Source organism: Xenopus tropicalis, chromosome 8 (genome assembly GCF_000004195.4).
Source record: "Xenopus tropicalis strain Nigerian chromosome 8, UCB_Xtro_10.0, whole genome shotgun sequence".
Lineage (NCBI taxonomy): Eukaryota > Metazoa > Chordata > Amphibia > Anura > Pipidae > Xenopus > Xenopus tropicalis.
In genome coordinates this window covers 115,340,194-115,364,080 of record NC_030684.2, presented here as the reverse complement: position 1 = coordinate 115,364,080, position 23,887 = coordinate 115,340,194, and the positions used below count along the sequence as shown (strand labels likewise).

The 23,887-nt window shown below is 42.2% G+C and overlaps 1 long non-coding RNA gene across 1 annotated transcript; it reads right to left on the bottom strand.

Annotated features, from left to right (window-relative positions):
- Nucleotides 1-1,671: 1,671 nt before the first annotated feature.
- LOC116406600 lies at nt 1,672-23,264 on the bottom strand. The gene is made up of 4 exons (XR_004219604.1): nt 20,629-23,264; nt 5,644-5,674; nt 5,436-5,457; nt 1,672-3,961 (listed from the first exon to the last, which is right to left on the bottom strand). It is a non-coding gene; the product is annotated as an uncharacterized LOC116406600 (long non-coding RNA).
- Nucleotides 23,265-23,887: the final 623 nt, after the last annotated feature.

The following is a 23,887-nucleotide window of genomic DNA, read 5'->3' as shown; positions in this document are numbered from 1 at the left end:
AATTCTGTATTAATGCAGGGAGGATGAATTACATCCTAAATAAGAACCCTAATATTTATTTGATAGTATGTAGGATACATAAGTAAATATAAGAGGTTGTGTTTTAGCTTCTTCTCTGCATTTATACAGTTATTTATACAGTTATTTATACAGTTATTTATACAGTTATGCAGATTATTGACTGGAGTGTGTATGTGTGTGGGTGCAAGTGCTTCTGTGCGTGTGTGTGGGTGCATGTATGTGTGTGGGTGCAAGTGCTTCTGTGCGTGTGTGTGGGTGCATGTATGTGTGTGGGTGCAAGTGCTTCTGTGCGTGTGTGTGGGTGCATGTATGTGTGTGGGTGCAAGTGCTTCTGTGCGTGTGTGTGGGTGCATGTATGTGTGTGGGTGCAAGTGCTTCTGTGCGTGTGTGTGGGTGCATGTATGTGTGTGGGTGCAAGTGCTTCTGTGCGTGTGTGTGGGTGCATGTACGTGTGTGTGGGTGCAAGTGCTTCTGTGCGTGTGTGTGGGTGCATGTATGTGTGTTTGGGTGCAAGTGCTTCTGTGCGTGTGTTTGGGTGCATGTACGTGTGTTTGGGTGCAAGTGCTTCTGTACGTGTGTGTGGGTGCATGTACGTGTGTGTGGGTGCAAGTGCTTCTGTGCATGTGTGTGGGTGCATGTATGTGTGTGTGGGTGCAAGTGCTTCTGTGCGTGTGTGTGGGTGCATGTATGTGTGTGGGTGCAAGTGCTTCTGTGCGTGTGTGTGGGTGCATGTACGTGTGTGTGGGTGCAAGTGCTTCTGTGCGTGTGTGTGGGTGCATGTATGTGTGTTTGGGTGCAAGTGCTTCTGTGCGTGTGTTTGGGTGCATGTACGTGTGTTTGGGTGCAAGTGCTTCTGTACGTGTGTGTGGGTGCATGTACGTGTGTGTGGGTGCAAGTGCTTCTGTGCATGTGTGTGGGTGCATGTATGTGTGTTTGGGTGCAAGTGCTTCTGTGCGTGTGTGTGGGTGCATGTACGTGTGTGTGGGTGCAAGTGCTTCTGTGCATGTGTGTGGGTGCATGTATGTGTGTTTGGGTGCAAGTGCTTCTGTGCGTGTGTGTGGGTGCATGTACGTGTGTGTGGGTGCAAGTGCTTCTGTGCATGTGTGTGGGTGCATGTATGTGTGTTTGGGTGCAAGTGCTTCTGTGCGTGTGTGTGGGTGCATGTATGTGTGTGGGTGCAAGTGCTTCTGTGCGTGTGTGTGGGTGCATGTACATGTGTGTGGGTGCAAGTGCTTCTGTGCGTGTGTGTGAGTGCAAGTGCTTCTGTGCATGTGTGTGGGTGCATGTATGTGTGTTTGGGTGCAAGTGCTTCTGTGCGTGTGTGTGGGTGCATGTATGTGTGTGTGGGTGCAAGTGCTTCTGTGCGTGTGTGTGGGTGCATGTATGTGTGTGTGGGTGCAAGTGCTTCTGTGCGTGTGTGTGGGTGCATGTATGTGTGTTTGGGTGCAAGTGCTTCTGTGCGTGTGTGTGGGTGCATGTATGTGTGTGTGGGTGCAAGTGCTTCTGTGCGTGTGTGTGGGTGCATGTACGTGTGTGTGGGTGCAAGTGCTTCTGTGCATGTGTGTGGGTGCATGTATGTGTGTTTGGGTGCAAGTGCTTCTGTGCGTGTGTGTGGGTGCATGTATGTGTGTTTGGGTGCAAGTGCTTCTGTGCGTGTGTTTGGGTGCATGTACGTGTGTTTGGGTGCAAGTGCTTCTGTACGTGTGTGTGGGTGCATGTACGTGTGTGAGACCGTGATTGGTGCAACATCTGTTCAGGTTTGGGAATAAAACTGGGTTTGTGATGCGCAAAAGATCCACAAAAGATCCTGGTTCGTGATGCTTATTATTAAGCGGTTAGCAAGCATTCTTTGCTAGACCACCGGAATAGCTGCCCTAATGAACCAGAGATGATTTATCAAATGGTGGATGATCTTACAGTAAGAATGGGCTGTTTTTATGGAATTAAAAATAAGTAAAGTATTATATCTGCTCCAGAGTCGCAGAGGTTTATTATGGCCACATACAGGACAATATTTGACTAATCAAACCAAAGGGCTCAAGGGTCATAAAGTTGTATGCTGTATAGTGTGGCTTCTCGCATACTGAATGGTACTGATCTACTCATTATGGCAAGGGAAGTGGGATAGATATAAGGCTACTTACATGGGTTTATCTCCAACTCATTGTAGTATTAGGCCCTAAAATTTCTAGATTACTGTGTAAAATGTCAAGGTCATCTCTAGAAAATCTAGCTGCACATTTCAGTTTGAATGCAATTAGTCAGGGCTGGACTGGCTCACTGGGATACTAACAAGTCCAGTGGCCCAAACTCCCCCCGGCTCAACCCAGCAGCGACATTCATTATATTAAACATCACAGCTTCATGATTCTGGCCTGGTTGGGAGTTGGGAGAAGTGAGTTGGGGTAGGGAGTTTGTGCAGGTAGCGGTGGCATTAGTCTCACTGGGCTCTAAATACACAGTCCAAAGCTGCAATTAGTTTGCGATCAGTTTAGACCAGCAATGTGCATTTATTAGCAGTGTCCCATATGGCAGCTTATTGCTATAGAGGAAATAATATGGCAAACCCAGGCTCCGACTTCATATACAGAGGAAGTGTGTCTTACTCTGGTAGGTGAGCACCATACAGAATAATTGTTGGTAGGGCCAAACATTAGAAAATGAAATACATAGGTGACCCATTACAACAGACGGGAACCATGAGAGGAAGGCATGAGGGTACATGCCATACAAAGGGAGGTTTAAAAGGACCATACACTTATAGATGAGAACCGTAAAGATATAGCACTGCTAAGCATATAGAGGGAAGCCATCAGTAGTGTGCAGAGGGTACAGCTGTAGGTGCATGGGCATTAATTGGGTCCTAAAAACCAACAATTTGTACTGCATGATGTAAAGGTCCTTAAATGTTATACATACACTGGGACTTAAGAAAAGACAAGTTTTTGATGGCAGCCCTGAGCATATGCTTTTGCATGCAAGCACCTTAGCGATGAATTGTATCATGTATCTCCATGCCCATCCCAGTGAGCACTATACAAAGGAAGTGTCACATAATGAATAAGTTGTGGTTCTTACTCATTATGAGTATCTTGTATGTCACAACATGGCTGTCCATAGCATACTATTCTTTAAAAAAAAAAAAAACAATTTTGTCCCCCATCCGGAGTGTGAGCTATATTAGCCTGCACCGTAACCATTAAACTGCTAAAAACATATGTTTGTCCATATATTGCAATATACTTCAAACTGGCCAACTATGCCAAAGTCTTCCCCGCTCTGGCCAGTCCTACACTCACTTTTATCTGATTAATTAAGAATTCAACTACTTCTTTACACATTTTTCACAAGTGTTTGTATGTTTATCCATTTGGGTACGAGTAACAGGTCTATGCCATTCTGGCTTATGGGTTCATGTATAGCAAATATTTAGCAGTTTGAGTTCTTAAACTCCTGTTTATTTTTCTTTTGTTTACGGAATCTGCAGAAAGGAGCACTATGCCAATAACTGTCCATCCTTAGCAATGAATGCCTTTGGCCATACTACGTGTGCTAGTGTGCACCTGTTCCCTCCACCCTCCAATGAGGTCAAACCCTCCGTAATAACAGCAAAATAAACCCATATGCATTTGTTTGGCTTCCATAGCAACTCGACTTGGACACAGGTTTATCATCTATAAATCCTAGCAAACAAACAATCATTTCTACTTGTTATGAATATTCAGTCACATCTGCCATTGACAGAGGGAGCATCTGGGGCGATATGCTTGGCACTGCTCTCCCTAATGCCCTCTTCACAGTGACCTTGGCATCTGGGCTCCCCTCCCGTCTCCACGAGCCGCTCTGTTAATCAGCATGCCCCAGCACTTATTTACAAGCAGAAGGTCAAACACTTCATCAGTTGACTTGCCAAGCAGCCAGTTATTAACATCAAGGTATTCTATTGAGATAGAAAAGAGTAATTATTTAGAGCGAGTCCCTGGTGGGCACAAGCAAGCAATGGCTTTAAACAAACATGATTTCATGAGAAATACAGATTTATAGATATGCTGTCAGGCATGATGCAGCCAGAGGATCAATCATGCCAAAAAGCATTGCCAAAAGCCTTAAACTGCTTTGAAAGCATTAGGCATCCTGTCTATACATGCGTACATCAACTTCTACCAAAGCTGACTTTGAAGGGAAAGCAATGTATCTTTTGAAAATATATATATTTAACTCAAACAGATTTTGTGCAGATAAAAGGTATCTACAATTCACAGGTTTCATCTAAATGTCATTGCAGCTAAAATCTAGTGACCCCTTTATTCTAACTGAAGAAGACCATTCTGCTAGAGGTTTGGCGCTGTTTGTATTTACCAGCTTCCTGGGAGGTTTATCTCTGCATACTGGGCAGTATAAGATGGGTAAGCACACTATTTAGCATGCTCCATCCCAAGATTCCTGAATGGATATAAGGATATTGTAGGCCACTATCCTGATGCTCTCCAATTTGCCTCAGAAGGGAAAAGATCTTTTCTGGCTCTAAACTTGCATTCAGACCCCCAATCAACCTTATACTAGTCTCAAGAGATGCTCTGTGCCATCCAGACAGATCTAACTGTGCCTGAGGCATCACCAGACAGTTTATTGTAGTTCCCCTATATATACAATATGATCTTAGTTCCCCTATAGCAGTGATGCCCAACCAGTGACTCAGGGGCAACATGTTGCTCCCCAACCCCTTGGATGTTGCTCTCAGTGCCCCCAAACCAGGGAGTTATTTTTGAATTCCTGACTTGGGGGCAAGTTTTGGTTGAATAAAAACAAGATTTCCTACCAAATAAAGCCCCCTGTAAGCTGATAGGGTGCATAGAGGCTGCCTAATAGCCAATCTCAGCCCTTATTTGGCTCCTCCATGAACTTTTATGGTGCTTGTGTTGCTCTCCAAGTCTTTTTACATTTGACTGTGGCTCACGAGTAAGAAAGGTTGGGGACCCCTGCTCTATACACTTTATTAGCTTAGTTGCTCCCTGAACCTACATAGGGGCCTTAGCATTGAAAGAATTACCCTCTGGTCTCATAATTGAGCCCTAACACTTCTATGTTAGTTTGCATAGATGTATTCATGTGGATCACAGAAATTCAATAAGCAGCCTTCCAACTTTAGCTAAACAACACTTCTAACATCCCCAAAAATAATAGCAGCCAACAGACATGTTGCAGGGTTTCTATTCTACCTCTTCTTCTGCTTTATGGAACTGTATTTATGATTTTACAGGACAGGACTTATGGTTGCTGAGCACAGGTACTTTAAGTAGATAGATAGATAGATAGATAGATAGATAGATAGATAGATAGATAGATAGATAGATAGATAGATGATAGTGAGAGAGAGATACTATCACATTATCATTAGATACAAAAAAACTTACCCAAGACTTTCTTTATATGGCCCTGTCAATTACACAAAAAACAACAGATAGTGAATAATAAGCCAAAATCAATCAAATGACTTTATGAGTAACTGGGACAGTAACTTACAATTCTAAATAAGAGAAAACTGGGGGAATAAGGGGAAAAGCTGGGAAGCTGGATACTCTGTATGTATAAAGTATGCAAGGGGGTAAGAGATAACTTTACCTGCATTTCTTTTATTCCTTGAGCCAATAATCTATAGACAAGTAAATAAGATAATATTTAGTTTCCCACAGGGTGCTTACATTTTATATGTGGCAGAACAGATTTAATTCTTCAAAATGTGTAAAACTTATATGGAACACAAGCCAATTATATGGAACACAAGAAATTGATTATGTCTCTAATAAAAAAAAATAATGTAAATAATAATATAATCAACACCTCCCAACTATCCCAATTTTTGCGGGACAGTCCCGATTTTAACATCTCAGCCCTTGGTCCCAGATTCTTACTGAAAAGTCCCTCATTTCCCTTTGATCTCCTGCACTGAATGCTAAAAAAGATACAATGTTTCTCAAACTTAATTAAAAAAGTAGCTTTTGGCAGAGAGCCCAGAAAAGTTAACAAGCTATGCCTGCACTTATATACAATTGTAAATAATAAGCTAAACAGGTCTCTTGGGGTAACTGAGACTTGCAGCTTAAATGTGAAGGAAAGTCATTTTGACATTTTACTGCCAATAGATTCATCACATCAGAGCCACCTAGAACACTATATTTATTCAGCAGAAAGCTTCAGGCCTAGAAGCTCCCTCTGATAGCAGCTGCCATTTTAGCTTGGTCTTGGTAGCTTCCTGCTGCAGTTATAGCCATTGGAAGCTCAGATCACACATTCCCAAGGGAGGGGAGAATGAGTTCTTATGCATTCTTATGGGAGGGGGGAGGGAGGAGAGAACTCAGGGTACTCTGGTTTCCTCCCACACACCAGGCACATACAGTATGGGAGTGTGTAAATGAGATAGGGACCTTAGATTGTAAGCTCCACTGGGACAGGGGCTGCTGGGAATGTAACCTCTTTGTTTTAAACTACTGGTGGCCCTACTTTTTCTCTCATGCTTTGGGCACTGTCAATGGCATCAATCAAGAATGAAATCCAATAAACATGTAATGAGTGATAAGCCACTGCATTATTCTGTAACAGCAAGCACAATATCAATTATTATAAGTTCTCTTTGTTTACTCTTTATTTGAGGAAGCCTGTCCCATAGTGCAGGTGTATATGAGCAAGCCAAGAAGAATTCGTATTCCCCAGAAGTTTACTGGATTAACCTGACACACGTCGATGAGTTGGAGTATTACAAAACCTGCTTTGTAGATCTTGTATTAGCAAACAATAGTCACTGGGAACGTGTGGGAAATTTAAAGATGCCCGTAAGGGTAAATTTATCAGAACTCCTATATTGCCTATTGGCTGGCACATATTTAGTTCAGGTATAAGCACAGCGGGTGAATAAAAAGTCATTAGGGCTGTGATACTCATATTCCACCTACGCTTCACACTTACACACCTTTCTACTTCTGTTCAGTTTAAAGCAAAGCCAAACAAGAGGCAAAAGGCACTGATGCGGAAATCAGAACAAAAGAAAAACACAACCTAAAAAATAACCTTGCAGGTTTCAGCATGTTTTAAGTGAAAAGGAAAGGAGATATCTGATCAATGTAAATTATAAATAAGCAGAGTCTGTTCTGTACCAAACATGGAGGTGAGTCCTTCTGCTGGGCATCTTATGGATAGGAGAACAGCTAGTTCTGGCCAAGCAACATGGTCCATCCTGGTGCTGAGATGTTCTGGGTGTCCTAGCTTTTTTCTTAAGAGGAGGTTAAACCCACTTTTTACACTGTAATAGATACTCTATGGTGAAATGCACCCCCCTGTCTTTGGCCATATTCTCTAGAGTCTAGAATATAAGGATGCATGAGTGGGCTGCTAGGAGCCAAAGATCAGCCTTGCACACTGACTAATCCAATAGATATATATCAAAAGCCCTTATACTGTGCTGTACCAAATGCATTGCAGCCTTGTAGCACTGGGTCCTTGGCTTCATTCCAGCTAAGGAGCTGATTTTATACAGTGTTTATACAATGTATGTTTTCCCTATGCTTGCTCAATGTGTCACAAAAGATCAAATGACCTTTTGGGGGAGTGTCCCTTCATCAGGTAGTCAACTTCCCAGAGGATCAGGCACCAGGCTTATCCATTCAAGAGACCCAGGTGTGCCCTGTGTACTTTGTGGTTGCTTTCCTCTGGATACACCATTCCACACTCATAAAACTGGCCTGATTGTATTGTGTGAATGTGATAGGGACTTTAAACTGAAGATTCCACTGGGGCTGGGACTGTTATGGGTGATGTATAATGTCTGTAAATCAGTGAAAAATGTATCAGTGCCATGTACATGATAGATAATCAATAAAACAATATCCATTGGTAATAATATAACTATTAGAGCAGACACTTGGATTTGCTTTGTGGTCATGGGAACAATGTATCTGTGTATCTGGCCACACTGGGATATTTTCAGGACAGAAAACTGAAAAATAAGGACTGAAATTTAAGGATAGTTTATAAATACAAGAAAAAAGGGATTCCGTGTTGAAGTGCTCTCATAGAAGTGCTGTATATGAAAATTTTTCAGATGATCTAAAAAAAAAGCCAATTTAAAGAGGTAAGCCCCAGTTGTTTGTATTATTACTGTTTGACTTACTTTTGGAGGTACCCACACAAACTAGTTTTTTCCATAGTCTATAAATACACTCTATGTAAAAGATATCAGGGGACTGTTACCTTGCAAATCCAAGAGCTTCTGTGCTGTCAGCTATAAAGCCTAAATCTGAATAGTTTCTACTAGTCCCTGTTCCAAGCTCCATTCAGCTACGCCAACCTGAGCTGATCATAATCTGCCATACCCATTAGTGGCTGCAAGAGGCTGCCCTGCCCTTGGCTTTCTGTTAACAAATCCTTAACCTAAATTTTCTTGAGTATTTCTACTTTCCATTTCAGTCCCTGTCTCATTTACGTTCAGTGTCACTTTCAATCTTATCTCTTTCCTTGCCTTCATTATTTACTTTTGTTTCAGTTTCCCAGTCACCAGACTTTCTAGCAACCAGTGTGTCCTGCTTGGCGCTCCACTCTGTCTCTCATCTTCTCAGCATGGTTTAACCACAATGTGACTACATGTACGGGAACACACACTGTGGTGTAGTTTTTACAATTCTTGAAACTTCTTTTGTAATGATTGTTTGGTTTGTGGTCGTTATACTCTCCAGTTTTTTTTGTAAATATTGAAGAAATATGGCCACCGCAGTTTGGGTAGGCAAGAGATAGCCAAGGCTGATATTGATTCTAGCCCATTTCATTGTTTTAGCACTGTTATCTGGACCCCATATCCTGAACGTGTTTTGGGGCTGCAGCTTCTTGGGTTTGCAGGCCAGAGTGCCTGCCATTCTTAGCTAAGGGAATAATTATATATGTTTTAGTGGAGATGGGATGTTGTGCCTGATGCTTAACTGGCATTGGGTTATGCTATTCCTTTGTTTTATTGCTCAGATATGTTTGTGTGCTGCCTATAAAGTTTATTGCAGGAAGCATACTGTATATCTGCTATAGGAGGCTCTGTGGCTATTCAGTCTGGGAGTAGGAAGCAGGGAAATATATCTGTATGAGTGACAGGCTAAGCCACGATTCCTGTATAGTTAGTATCCATGTGTTGTGCTGGACTATTGCATTATTCTTAAATAAAGAGTTGTGTTTGATAAAGGAGCCCTACCATTTTACCCCAAACTTTGCCCTCCCATAACTTTTCCTCTTCCTCTTCTTTCCTTAATTTCTCCTTTCCCCATTCTTTTCTGTTTTCCCCTCACTCTCCCCCATTGGCTCTTTTCATATTTCCTTTTTGCTCTCCATGTGTTACTTTAGGGGTGGAACAGTGATTACAGGGCCCACCAGTGTCTGTAACCCCTTAGGCCCGGACTGGCAATCTGTGGGTTCTGGCAAATGCCAGAGAGGCTGCAGTAAGATGCCATAGGCACTCACTATTTATTGGGCTGGTGTGGGCTGTTTGGGCCTCTGTGTACTTGAAATTCCAGGGCCTATTTTGAATCCCAGTTTAGATCTGTACCCCCCCTTTTTTTTTTATTTGTTCAACTTTTATTTAGTGGTATCAAGTGCATGCAATTACATTCCAATAGCCATGTATAATTACATTTGCCATTTTGCTTCTATTTTCTGTAATTATTTTTTCCATAGTTTATGTCTTTCTGCTTAGCATTTGTTCTAATACAAATATACAGAGTTATGACTTTAGTTTGTTCAGCATAGTTATGACCATCGAAATAAAGAAAAAAAAAAAAAAACCTGTTAACATATAACATAGAAAACATGAAAATTTGCCCTTTCTCATTTAAGGTGTTACAATTGTGTATGGTTTACTAACTATTTTTTCCTTTTTTATTCCTTCTTTAGGTATTTACCATCAGACTGTTGTGGATCCAGGTAAGTGCTTACATTTTCACCTCTCCCCTTTAAGATCTGTACCCCCTTATAAAGGTCCCCATACACAATAAGATCTGCTCCTTTGGGCAATATCGGGAGAATCCAGGGTAATCCCAGGGCCAAACGATAACGGCGGGTATAGGAAAAGTCGGTCCGGGGACCGCATCAATGAGCCGATGCGGTCCCCGATCCGACTCGATTTTCTAACCTGCCCGATCGAGATCTGGTCGATTTCAGGCCAGATATCGATTGGGCAGGCCCGTTGGGAATGCCCATGCACGGACCAATTAGCTGCCAAATCGGTTCAAGGGGCCAATATCGGTAGCAACTATCGGCCCGTATATGGGGACCTTAAGGCTGGACTAGTCTAGTGCTGTGTCAGTGGAAGAGTCCAACCCTGGCTTCTTTAGTTTCATTAAGGGTCGCTGTGCACACATCAAGGGGGATTCTGTGTGTAGTAGGGTGCTGTAGTGTGTTAGTCATAGTTAGACAATGCGCCTACACACCAATAGTACAGCTAAAAAATACATTTGTTGGTTAAAGAATAAAATTTTACCAGTAGAAACAGCTATTAGGCACAATATGAAGCCACAGCATGTGGCAGCCCAAATGTCCGCCACATGAAATGCCGAAACACCAATGTATGGATGGGAAATGGCTCAGAACGTAGCCAGAACCAGTGTTTTAGTGGGCAGCATCTTGGACAGATCTGTCAGTGGGTACAGACGGTGCCCACTGGTAACAGAGAGCTGATTATTTGCATGCAGGGCTGTATTTAGGCCGGTGCCGACCTAGACCCTGTTCCCACAGCCCTTTATTGGTGCAGGTGCCAGGTATTAGTGTATGTAAGTGCTGAGAATGGCAAGTCAATATGAAACACATACAAATAGGCACAGTGATACAGTATTTCTGAAATCTAAAAGAAATGCAGGTTTGGCAAAGAAAGCCCCAGGTTTATCTCATATACAAGGTACAAGCTGCATTGTTTTATTTCCCTTGGAGGAGCAGAGCCAGAGCGGAGCAGACTGAACCTTAAGAACACACAAAACATCTGTTTTTAGTACATTTTCTCCCTCATATATAAATGCTGAATTCCTAGATTATCAGCTGATGTGATGCACGGTTTGTGGTGGTGGAAAAAAACAATTTATAAATATGGAAGAATTTGAGCTTCAGGATATTTCCCTTAATGGGATGCATTTTGGTACTGAATTAGTTTGAGTTCCGGTTGTTATGGCTTTTGATTAACCATTTAAACACGCTGTGCTGGGTACAGGGGGATACCTAAGCGCTATAGTTTTATTGTATCTTTTGGTACAGGCCATAAGCAGATGAGCATCCATCTACAGCTTTGCCTATTTTATTCACCTTTTGGCTGCTTTGACAATGTGTGGGTTCTGGCAGATGCTGTAAGATGCCATAGACGCTCACTATTTATTGGGCTGGTGGGGGCTGTTTGGGCCTCTGTGTACTGGAAATGCCAGGGCCTATTTTGAATGCCAGTCTGGACCTGGATGCAGTCAGTGGGAGGATTCACTTTTGTATATCAGCATCTCCAGCATCTCAGACTTCACTTCATGCCTCCCACACACACATACACCTTTTAACTAGAAATAAATGCACTCGCTGAATGGGATCTTTGCAAACAGTCCCCTCCTCCCTTAACTTTTTAGCATCACTAATGACAAGAGCCATTCATTAAAATCTTCCATTTCTCTGCCATATTCTCAGATTTCCAGTATGGGTCATTGCACCCAATCTATCGCTATCAGCTTCTGGCAGGGAAGGAGCAATTAGGCATGGGGAGATAGTGATAGGGAAATGTGTATTGCAGGAATGCTACAGGCTGCCATTGCATACTCCATGCTGGAAACACAGAGGTGGGTAAAATGAATCATCTGTATACAAACTGTCTGACACTGTTAGAAAAACATGGGGTCCAGCATTTAACTCTTATAAGCCAATAGCCATGTAACATCTAACAATCCAGGGCTGGATTAAAGGAGAAGGAAAGGCTACAAAAGAGTTAATCTCAAGCTGCAGGTTTACCATCTATTGTCTCAAAGGTGCCCTTAAGTCTCCCCATATAGTGATGGTTTACAGGTTCTGAAGCCAAACTGGACAAAAAAAAAGCAGAGCTGCGTGAATAAACTTCCCATGGTGCCTCTCTCCTTCCCGGACTTGAGGACTTGTGAACAGAGGCGGCGCATGTGCAATGTGGATAATCAGTGGGTCCTAATCAGTGAGTCTCCATTCAGCACCCTCTGAGCCGGTGGGGGAGAGGCAAGGGGGAAGAGTTCCGAGCGGCGGCGGGGGGGTTGCTGGTGGGGGCAGAGGCAAGGGGAGAGAGTTCCGAGCGGCAGGGGAGTGGCGGTGGCTGCTGGTGGGGGGAGAGTTCCGAGTGGCAGGGGAGCGGCAGCGGTGGCTGCTGGTGGGGGGAGAGGCAAGGGGGGAGAGTTCCGAGCGGCGGCGGGGGGGGGGGTTTGCTGGTGGGGGGAGAGTTCCGAGTGGCAGGGGAGCAGCGGCGGCGGCTGCTGGTGGGGGGAGAGGCAAGGGGAGAGAGTTCCGAGCGGCAGGGGGAGGCTGGTGGGGGGGAGCGGACCGGGGGGAGTGAACGAGCGAGAGGGGGGTGGGTTACTGACAAAAGGAAGTGAGCGGACTGAGCGGGTGGTGTGTGACAAGAGGGGGGGCGACGGAGGGGGGTTGTGCAGACGAGTATGTATGTTATGGATACAGATATCTCAATACATATAAGGACGCAACTGCTGGGGGTGGGAGACACCCCCAGAAGGACGCGGGGGGGGCGCAGGGAGGATGTTGGGGGGCGCATGCGCAGTAGAGACAGTGAGGGAAAGGGAGTGCGCATGCCTTATTAAAGATGGCGGCGCCGTTCACTGAAACAAGTATGTAGAATATAGCAGGTGTATCTCTGTAAATCTTTCATTAGGCAAGCCAGGAATATAGAGTTTTTACACAGCAATAGTAGTACTATTTAATAGTGTGCTTAATAGATTTTGACTTTACTTCTCCTTTAAGGGCCTTGTTACAATGGACCTGTTCCTGAAAGACTGTGATCTGTATTAAAGAGCTATATAAGACTTAGGGTGAAGACACATGGAGCTACTTAGTAGCAGCTACTTTTTCATGGCTACTAAACTCCAGAAAATCTTCTGCCATAGACATTACTGAGAATTGCCTCTGCTAAAACACACGTAGAGACAATTATCAGTAAATGATCAGCATTGTCTATACTAGTAGCTGTGACAAGTAGTTGCTACTAGTAGCTCTGTGTTTCTTTAGCCTTAGCGGCCTATAAGGTAATAGTTATAAAGCAATCGCAGATACACCTTAGACAAAACTTGGTATTGACACACACTTTGGGTGAAAATACTTTGAGCCGCAACTCACCAAAAGGAAATACTGTACGTACAGCTCTCTAGGATTTCTATGGCAGACTTATCAATGGGTGAAATAATTTTTCCCTTGATAATAATGTGTCTAAAACTCCCTCTGTTGAACTATGGTAAGCTCTGTATTCTCCTTTTGATAAATATATCTGTAGGATTGTACAGCACTGCGTACCCTTGTGGCGCTTTATAAATAAAGTTATACATACATACATATACATCTACCCTGGCTTTCATGATTGTAACTGCCATAGATCCGTAAAAGATAACTGCAAACTTGTTGTTTTGCTAACTGGTTTAGGTCATACTTTGCCCATCTGTAAAAGAATACTGTCATGGGAAAATACCGCATCAGTTAATAGAGCTTCTCCAGCAGAATCCTGCATTGTAATGTGTTTTTCAAAAACATTGATTTTTTATATTTAATTTTGAAATTTCACATGGGGCTAGCCATATTCTTCATTTCCCAGGTGCCACAGTCATGTGACCTGTGCTCTGATAAACTTCAGTCACACTTTACTGCTGAGCTGCAAGTTGGAGTGATATCAACCCCCCCCTCCCAGCAGCCGATCAGCAGAACAATGGGAAGGGAGCAAGATAGCAGCTCCCAGTAGGTATCAGAATAGCACTCAATAGTAAGAAATCCAAGTCCGGCTTGGGACTCCTCCAGTTACATGAGAGTAGGAGAAACAATAGGTTAGCTGAAAGCAGTTCTAATGTGTAGTGCTGGCTCCTTCTGAAAGCTCAGCCTCAGGCACAATGCACTGAGATGGCACCTACACACCGAAAGTACAGAGAAAAGTACATTTGTTGGTTCAAGAATGAAATGTTAAATGGTAGAGTGAATTAGTTGCTATATAAACAGTGTAATTTAAACAAAAAGTCACCATAAAAATCATGGCAGTATCAAACTCTTGGAGGGGGCAGTGGAGGGGAGGCTGGTAAGGGGGGAAGGGTTTAGTTTTCCTTTAACTAAGATTGGGGTGTAACATTCCACTGCAGATCTTTAGGCTTCTAGTTGATGTTGCTCTTGGTAAGGTCTTTACAAGAAGGTTTTGTTTCCACAATAAGCTTGTCCTCATGTTAAGGGTAACTATTCCCTAACATTTCTCAGTTCTTAGCATGCACAAACTGGCAAACTGTGGGTTCTGGCAAATGCCAGAGGGGCTGCTGTAAGATGCCATAGACACTCACTATTTATTGGGCTGGTGGGGGCTGTGTGGGCTTCTGTGTACTTGGAATGTCAGGGCCTATTTTGAATCCCAGTCCAGGCCTGGCTCTTAATATATTATTTGGTACTTTGGCAGCACAGTAATATGGCAGGGGCTACCCATCTTGTGGGGACCTCCCATAAGGGCTGTGACTGATAAGCAATATACATTAGTGAAACATTTTGGGATTCTCTTAGAAGATCATAGTAAGGGGATTTATACCAATACTGTATGTATTACTTGCTTTGTTATGAGCTAAGAGAGAGTCATACACAAATGTTGCACTTAAAAGACAACTTGGAGCCAAGAAGTCAGAAAAGCATCTTTCTACACTTCTGTCTGTGTAGCTTGGGGGTTGTTCCTGCTAATGCATCCAGTTTTACTAGTCCATATTTTAGGTTTAACAGGCAGCTTCCTCATTCACTAATTTATAGTACAGTTTTATAGTTATGTGAGGGTTGGTTTTAGGGTAGGGCAGAGAGCATATGCCCAGAGCCCCCGCATCAGAGAGGCCCCTTGGGGGAATGATGGATAAAAGCACAAAATACATATAATTAGCTGTATTCTGTTTAGACATTAAGAATTGCTTGCAGCCCTCCAGCTTTTGTGAAGCTAAAGCTTTGCAAAACTGATTGATGTTAGCCTTGTAACCTCCTCCTGCATTTTGGCCCTGGTCATTAAACTATAACTCTCAACATTTTCAGCAAGCTCTTTGTTTGAAAGTCTGTGATTCCTGTATTAAAGGCAGACTCAGTTAATTTGTAAGAAGGAAGCACTTCTTGAAAGGGAAAATAATGGCATTTCTCTCTAACCTGATGCTCTTAATTCAAAAACGTTGGAACCAAGAAGAGAGGGGAAAATGAATAAATAAATAAAAAAGACAAAGAGCCGTAAATAAACTGGAAAAAAAAAAAAAAGAATTTCCCAGGGTGGCTGTGCAACGAATTCTCCAATCTGGCATTACTCACTGCCGGCTAACTACATATGATTAGGCAAGGGGAAGTGTTTATTGCAAGTTGGAGATTTTTCTGTCGAGTAATGGGGCACACAGGGTGTCTTGTGACTGATTATTTACAAGAACATTATATGACAAGCAAAGGATTCCCACAGGCACGAGGAGGGCAGTGTAAATGGCACAGAGGGGCCGTGACTGTCAGGCTTCCCCGCGAGTGTCCCAGGGTACTTTACAACACGGGCAGACTTTCAGGCTGTGAATAAGATTAATGGCAAAGCAGAGAGGCTTTACAGCAGGAGATATGTAAATGTAATTTCATGCTGATCTGAAAGGCACCTTGAGCGGAATAAAACTGCAACAAATCCACATTCGATTTATACTCGATTAAAGGCATTCTTTGATGAATGGCACCTTCCTCTAATTGCACCCACTTTCCTAGGCCTTAAAACTCTATGGTTGTTAAATTTATACTCCTTCTGAACAAAGAATACCCCATCATCCTCAACTGCTTGCAGATCACTCAGGGGATGGGAACTATATATCCCAACACCCAAAGGGGTACAAGGGTGACGCTGCTTAGGTGCCATAAAATATAACTCGCTTTCATATCGACTAAATGCTGTAAAGTCTTGCAAATAGCCAACAGTAGGAAGCAATAAATTAATGAAGTATGCAAAGATATTCAAAACAGATGCTTCCTGAGTTAATTAGGCAATTAACATGCCATCATGCTGAGGGTCATACAGAAAAATTCTAAGCAGGCCTAGCCAAACAATATTTTGGCTACCATGGCTAGAGGAAGATGATGATGAAGGCTGGGGTAGGTTTGGCAGGAGCTACAATGATGAAGACTGCTCAGCTTGTTGATTTTATAGGAAATACAGGCTGGAATGGACGTGTGAGGACAAGGTGCCCCCACTTAAAGCAGCTTAATTAGGAGGTACAGGGATTTGTTTGACATAAGAGGCAAAAAAGAAAACCAACTGGGAATCATGTGCAAACAGGAACGCAGCATGGGGCCAGCCAAAGCCATCATCTGCACTGGAGAACTACATAGAAATGGCTTCCATGCTCAGCTGCATTGCTTGGCACAGGCTGTAATACAGTATAATAATGAAAATATATATTGCCCAGTACTGTAAGCAAGCTGGGAAAATATTTCCCTGTACATTTATTGTCTTCAGCGCTGCACAGTGAAATAGCCGTGCATGTTTTTATTCAATTAAGGTATCAACTGCATGCCATTAAATGCTCCCATTTGCCAGGGAGCCCTACCAGCCATTCTAGCTATACACATATTACTTCAGCAGATCTCTTTAACCATTACATTGGAATGGATTCAATCTTCCTACCAAGCCTTTGTTGATAATGCAATAATAGAGAATGCACCTTATCTATAGGGGTGTCTGCCCTGGCCCACAATGCTAGGCTGCTGGGACCAGACAATGAGCATACTATCATAGGCAATAAGTACATTGTAACGGGAGTCCTAAGCAATGTGTCCAATCGGGAGTTTTCTAAGGGGGTTTAAGTGTCTGTTGAGGTGGATATTCCAGAGCAGGGATCCAAAACCTTTTTTTACTCATGAGCCACATTCAAATGTAAAAAAAGTTGGGGAGCAACACAAGCATGAAAAAGGTCCAGCAGGGCGGGGCAAATATGGACTGTAATTTGCTATTCGTAGCCCCTTTGTGGACTGGCAGGCTACAGGAGACTCTGTTTGGCAGTACTTGTGGTTTTGATGCAACTAAAACTTGCCTTTAAGACAGGAATTCAAAAATAAGCACCTGCACTGAGGCCACAGGGAGCAACATCCAAGGGGTTGGGGAGCAACATGTTGTTCCTGAGCCACTGGTTGGGGATCACTGTTTTAGAGCTACAACCTATATTACTTTTGTATCATTGATAGCTGTGTATGTAGCTTTAAACCAGGTCTGAAGTGACAATCTGTGGATTCTGGCAAATGCCAGAGGGGCTGCTGTAAGGTGCCATAGGCACTCACTATTTATTGGGCTGGTGGGGGGCCGTTGGGCCTCTGTGTACTTGAAATGTCTGGTCCCAATCTGGACCTGCTTTTAATTACCAATAAAGCAAAGAAGTTATTGACATCCTTCTCTATAAACACATGTGTAGAGACCCCAATGACCATGAACAGAGCTGCTGGCTTAGTCTTTCTATCCTGCACTCATATTGCTTTTACAATTATTTTAAAGCTAAAAGCCAGTCCAACAGACTCAACTTCCACCCCCTCCTCAATTGCCCCAATTGTCTTACATATATCATTTCCACCTCTCCACCTTCATGCTGTCTCTTTCCTGTCTCTTAGTTCAAGCCCCTGCTCTCACACCGAGGGTGTATTGCCAAGGAGCAGCACAAAAAAGGGAAAGTTGTGCTCACCACAACATTTAAAACCATTAGGCAGGGGTGCAATGCTGTGCAGGTTCTCTGTACTCGCCCATTATTAATATATATAGGACATTAAGACATTCTGTGGTGTCTCAATTACTTCAACCTAAATTCGGAAAGATTTCCTCCTCCATAAACTACTTGAACCTTATACTAGCAGCAGCAAAAAGGACTATCTTCAAGAAATGTATAGATTCAAATCCACCATTTTTATCAGAAGTCTTTACTGAGCTACAAGTTTTATGTATAAATGAAGCCATTGCCTTCAAATTTAGTAACACAAAAAACCGTACAAGATACTTGTCTAAATGGAAGCTTCATATAAACACTCTTTCTCCCAAGGATAGATCTTATTTGGACTCATTATTCTACGTACCATAGTTCCATGAATGCTTAAAATCTCTTACTAGCCTGTCCAGTTGTAATAAGTATTATTATATTTAACTTTATTCTTAGATGCATGTTTAATAGTGATCTACGTTATTCCTTCATTCTCTTCATTCCTTGTCAGTTGTAAAAAAAAAATAGTTTGAAATGTTCACTGAACTGTATTGTTCATATTATGACTTTATTATTCCTTGTTGGGATTTCGATTGTTTTTCAATGTTTCTTGTAATTATCTAAAAATAATAAAAAAAATAAAAATAAAAAAAAAGACATTCTGTGCATGAAGCTACCAAACAATGCCCTCCCCTTTAAGCAAAACATTGATTGTTTGTCCATATATTGCAATATATTCAAGATGGCCAACTGCGTCAAAGTCATCCCAGGTCTGGCCAGTCCTACACTCATTATATAAGCAATATATATAGGACATTAAGACACTCTGGAGAGAACATTTCTTTGTGGCTTGATGCACAGAACAATAACACAGGGCACAATACAAACGAACACTTCAGGGCACACCTTCATCCACGCAAAGTCCCTCATCAGCTGGGGACTGGCAAATTTGGGACAGTTGGCAAGTAGATGTATTCTGCAAACTAAGTACATCCCAAGCAACGAAAAGTCACAGGAGTGAGTGTGAAGTGGAAAGGTGAAGAGGCAAAAGGGCGGTAGAAAGGTGAAAGCGGAGCAATTAGTCAGTGTGCAGATGCCATGACAGCAGCTGCCTGAAGCTCACAACAGGTGGCCATCAGGTGCGGGTGGCAGAGCTGGAACAAGTGCATAACCCAGAGACAGGTCAGCCACCCAGGAGGCCCAAGCAGCAAGGAGATAGCTAAACAACTGCTGTATGGATTATAGAGGGTTGGCTGTTTCTCCAAACTTACACAACTACAAACAAATGTCCAATAAGGGAAACCTTGAAATGGGCTATTGGCCTTCCAGGACTTATCTGGAGCACTTTATAAGCCTCCAACATACAATACCACTACACTTATTATTAGGGGCCCTAATCCCTTACTAGGACAAAACGGTAGCACAAAAGTGTAAAAGTAAAGCATTCAAAATACAGGTGAGCTATGATAAAGAGCCCGGCTAGCTGCCTGTCTTTTATTAGGGACACTAATAATAAGTGTGTTCAAGTGTGACTGGTATAACTGGGTCTCTCAGTAATTACAAGATAAAGGTTCAGCTTTACATCTAATTTTTGGGTCCATAACCACCAATTTCTTATTACCCTAACTTACCTCTTAAGGCTTACCAACCTCACAGTAATATGCCTCACACACAAAAACTGATTGTACCCCTAGCAATGAATACAATGAATGGCTAATTCACACTATAGAGGGTGTCACCAGTTTTTGGTCTACCTTCCAGGAAGGCTTAAAGCACTGGTGATGAGATCCCAGTCTGATAACCAAAGATAAGGGGAGTATGTCTAGTTTCTTTTCTAGATACTTAGAAAAATAGGTGCTGAGAGCTGTAGATCAACAACTGATGGAGGATTACAGACTGAACATACCTAATGCAAAAACTTATTGCATACAAATACGATAGGATACGCCCAGTGTGTCTTCGCCTTAAGTCCTCTGTCCAGTCCCTGACATACAGAACTTTAAAAATATAACTTTCTCCAAACACTACTCTACTTTGCCAGTGTTTTCAGGCACAGATACAAACTTTATTTTTAATAAAGACTAATGCTGCTATTGAGCTTTTAAATAATGCGACAATAGATTTCCATGATAATGCAGGTGCAGAACACAGCGAGCTCTCATTCCTTTAGCCCAGATCCTTCCTTCAATTTGGGAAAGTGGTTTGCATTGAGGGAGCCATTCTGTGCTAATGTTGCACATCCTCCGCTTATTTATCCATCAGCTTTACACTGCCCCTCATTTTCATGCTGTAAAGCAATATTCCGTGCCGGAGCAGTTGTGGAAACCAACACAACTATACTTCTGTCCAATAAAACATTCATGGGATGTGTTTGTGTATCAGGTTCGGCTGCAGGCTCTTTTGCCTCCTGCTGCTCGGCATTCACTCGCGGCCTTCCCATATTAAACATTAACGCCCCTCCAGAAGTTGATACGGATTATATTCTTGGCGAGAATGTGCCAACGAGATGCTAAGTGTGCACAAGAGAGGAGACAAGGGGAAGCAGCATATGGAATGCGGGGGAACCTTTTAAGTGGAGAGCTTGTATTAAATACTCCAAGTTGATTTACACAAAGAGAAAGTGCTTTGACTTTATGCTCTTTCCATAATGGATTGCGCCGTGAATCATGTTACTTACATTTGGTGATTGTCGCCGGCTGAGGTTTGCATGCCGCACCAGTCAGGTCCTCAGAAAATCTTTAAAATTCATAATAAAAAAATAATTTTATCATAACCAAAGAAAAAGCATAAAGAGTATATATGAGTTCCATAAGGAGGGATTGGGGGGAGAAAGTAGTTAATCAAATTCTTAGTCCACTGACACAAACACTGCATAATGAATTCCTGTTTATCTGGAAATCTGAGACACAGGAGGCAGCCAGCGGGTGGGAGAGGCTTGTTTATATGGAGCTCATTATCTCCTTTTAAAACAAAGACTCCTGATTGTAGAAATAAGGAGGCTCTAAGGGTATAAAACAAATCAATAATTCAAAAAAAGAGGCAGCATTCAGTTGCAACACAAGCACCTCCCAATGGTTTCAATTGTTTTCAGGGTATTGAGAAATTGAGTTTCCAGTGGATCATGGTCATGTCTGAGTGTAACTGGGCTGCACATAGGTAATGTAATGTTTCCTGAATTAACACTTCCCAATCCATTAAAAGCCAAATGCCCACTGCAACATTCCATTACATACACGCAATGTAAAGGTTGCATGGGAGCTGGAGCAGCTGGTGGCCAATCAGAACTGCAGATCTTTGGGCCCATTGCCCTCCCATTACTTGTCAACTACAAGGTCACATTCTGTATCTTCTAAAACTCTATATTTCGCTCCTCCTCAAACCCTTTTTCTGTCCCAAATTATAGTTTGTTGCATCACCCTGTGCCACACATGCCTATTCATTTTTATCTCTTCTGATAACTTTATATGAACTCTTCCACATAAATCGTTCTTATTCTAGTTAGCCATTTTAAGCCCTTATTGGTACATTTCAAGCAATTATTTTGATCCATAGAGCCTACATACACCCTGCTCCTATCAGCGCTGCTTAAATGGCTAAGCAATTAGAACACTTTTATTAACAGAGAACGTAAAATCTCCAGCTCCAGAGCACAAGTCACCATTATTATTGCTCTCAGGCTGTAATAGGGTTAAAAGGGCCTGAGCCAGCAGTTACCCTGCCATCTCCATCAGAGCATGCCGACATTTCCTAGCTGGGAAGTTCAGGTATCCTTAACGTGTAACATTAGAGCTTTGAACTTGATGGGCCGCTCATCCCAATGAACGATGAGCTATGGAAGCAACGGGCGTGCGTACTGCTTCCCAGCTGCGGGGGCCAGGGTATGTAACAGGATAATGGTAGGGCCCAGCTAGATGCACCACTGCCAGAAAGCTTGGCTAAACACTTAGCAATGGCCATGGCTACACCTTAACCTCCCAATGAAATCAGATACAGGCTAAACATGGCATGACTACCCAAGGATGCTATATCCTTATCTACTTTAAGCCTCAGGCCACTTCAGAACCTTAATATTTGTTTATTTTCAAGGCAAGCTGACTTATATTGCATGAATCTATAGTGTAAGCAATATCAAGCCTATGTATTAAGCTAAACTATACTAAATTACTATGCTTTTCTCTTTCCATTTTCAGCAGTTTTGAGTGCATTTACTTTCCCTTACACTGCTGACATTTCTACATTACCTCTGTGAAATGACCCTGTGTGGCTCGACAGACTTTTAGTTCATTAGATTTCCTTCATTGCCCATTTCCCATCATTTTAATCATGATCTCGATGGAAACCTGCTGCTGCTGCCAGAGGGCAAACTCTATAAATGAGATGAAGGTCTTGTGAAGCTAAATGTAATGTTTTTAATGTGACTTATTTCCAAAGAGACAATCTTGCATGTACGTGGCCTGCATACAATGCGATTGGATCGCAAAGAACACGTGACACATCACTGCTTTGCAATCAATAAGGCCACTGTACAAAGGAATACCCTTGTAGTGAAATAAACCAGTATCCCATTTACTTGGATCAATATCCAGCCAGGTAGCTTTGCAGGGCAGTGTCTGTTGTAAATGACTGGCAATGAATTAGGTCAGTGGCAAATAACATATTATTGCAAGGAATAAAGTGTCCAGCCATTTGGCCAGTGTTCAGTGCTATGGCATCACAGCAGATAAGATCAGTGTCCAATAAAAAAATTGCTTGCTATGGAATAGGCCAGATCCCAATGACATTGCATTACATTGGCATCCTGTGGAAATATTTTGTTTTATACAAGTGGCAAGGGGCTATGTTTCCTGGATTAGGTGTGCATATACTTGGGGTACAGGAGCTTGGGAGTGCTGCAATGCATTGCGATGTTATAGATATTCATTTTAAACATGTGTGTTACATACACAATATACATCTAGGAAACAATTTAGTATATTAAAAGTCACTGAGTAGTTCCATGACCATATAAATGCATGAGGTTGATGACTTGAGTGCTTTTATACAGGTCATGGAACTCCATGGTGACTTCTAATATCCTCATCTTTTACATTAGGAACGTTATTTATTATAAGACATGAGTTTTGAATCATGTGACAGAAATGTCCATCAATTAGCACAAATTATAACTGAAACCATCACTAAGCACCATTTATAAGGACACATTCATGTTCATAGTGTCACTTGTGGTGTACAGGTACGGGCCCTGTTATCCAGAATGCGGAGGACCTGGTGTTTTCCGGATAAGGGGTCTTTCTGCAATTTAGATCTCCATACTAAAAATTAATTTAAACATTAATTAAACCAAGTGGGACTGTTTTGCCTCCAATAGGGATTAATTATATCTTAGTTGGGATCAAGTACAAGGTACTGTTTTATTATTACAGAGAAAAAGAAAATATTTTTTAAAATTTTGAATTGTTTAATTCAAAAGGAGTCTATGGGAGATGACCTTTCCGTAATTTGGAGCTTTCTAGATAACAGGTTTTCAGATAACAGATCCCATACCTATATATAGGGAATAATGCAGCAGCTATTGCAAAATATAAGTATATTAGAAGTCACTGAGGTCATAAGAATATAAAAGACACATAACGGGATGACTAATTTCCTCAAATTTTATAAAATGGGGTTACATAAATTTTGTGACACAAATTACATCACTATGCACCGATTATAACCAATGACATCACTAAGCACCAGTTATAAGGATATTCTTGGCTCTTTGTATAGAATATATTGGATCATTAATTGGCTAAAAGCTGGCCATACAGTATAAGATCCGCTCATTTGGTGATATCAGAATAATCTGATTGGATTACAACGAAGAGAATATGGAGAGAGGGCTGCATCAATGAGCCGATGGGAAAATCAAACCTGCTCAATTGACATCTGCCCAA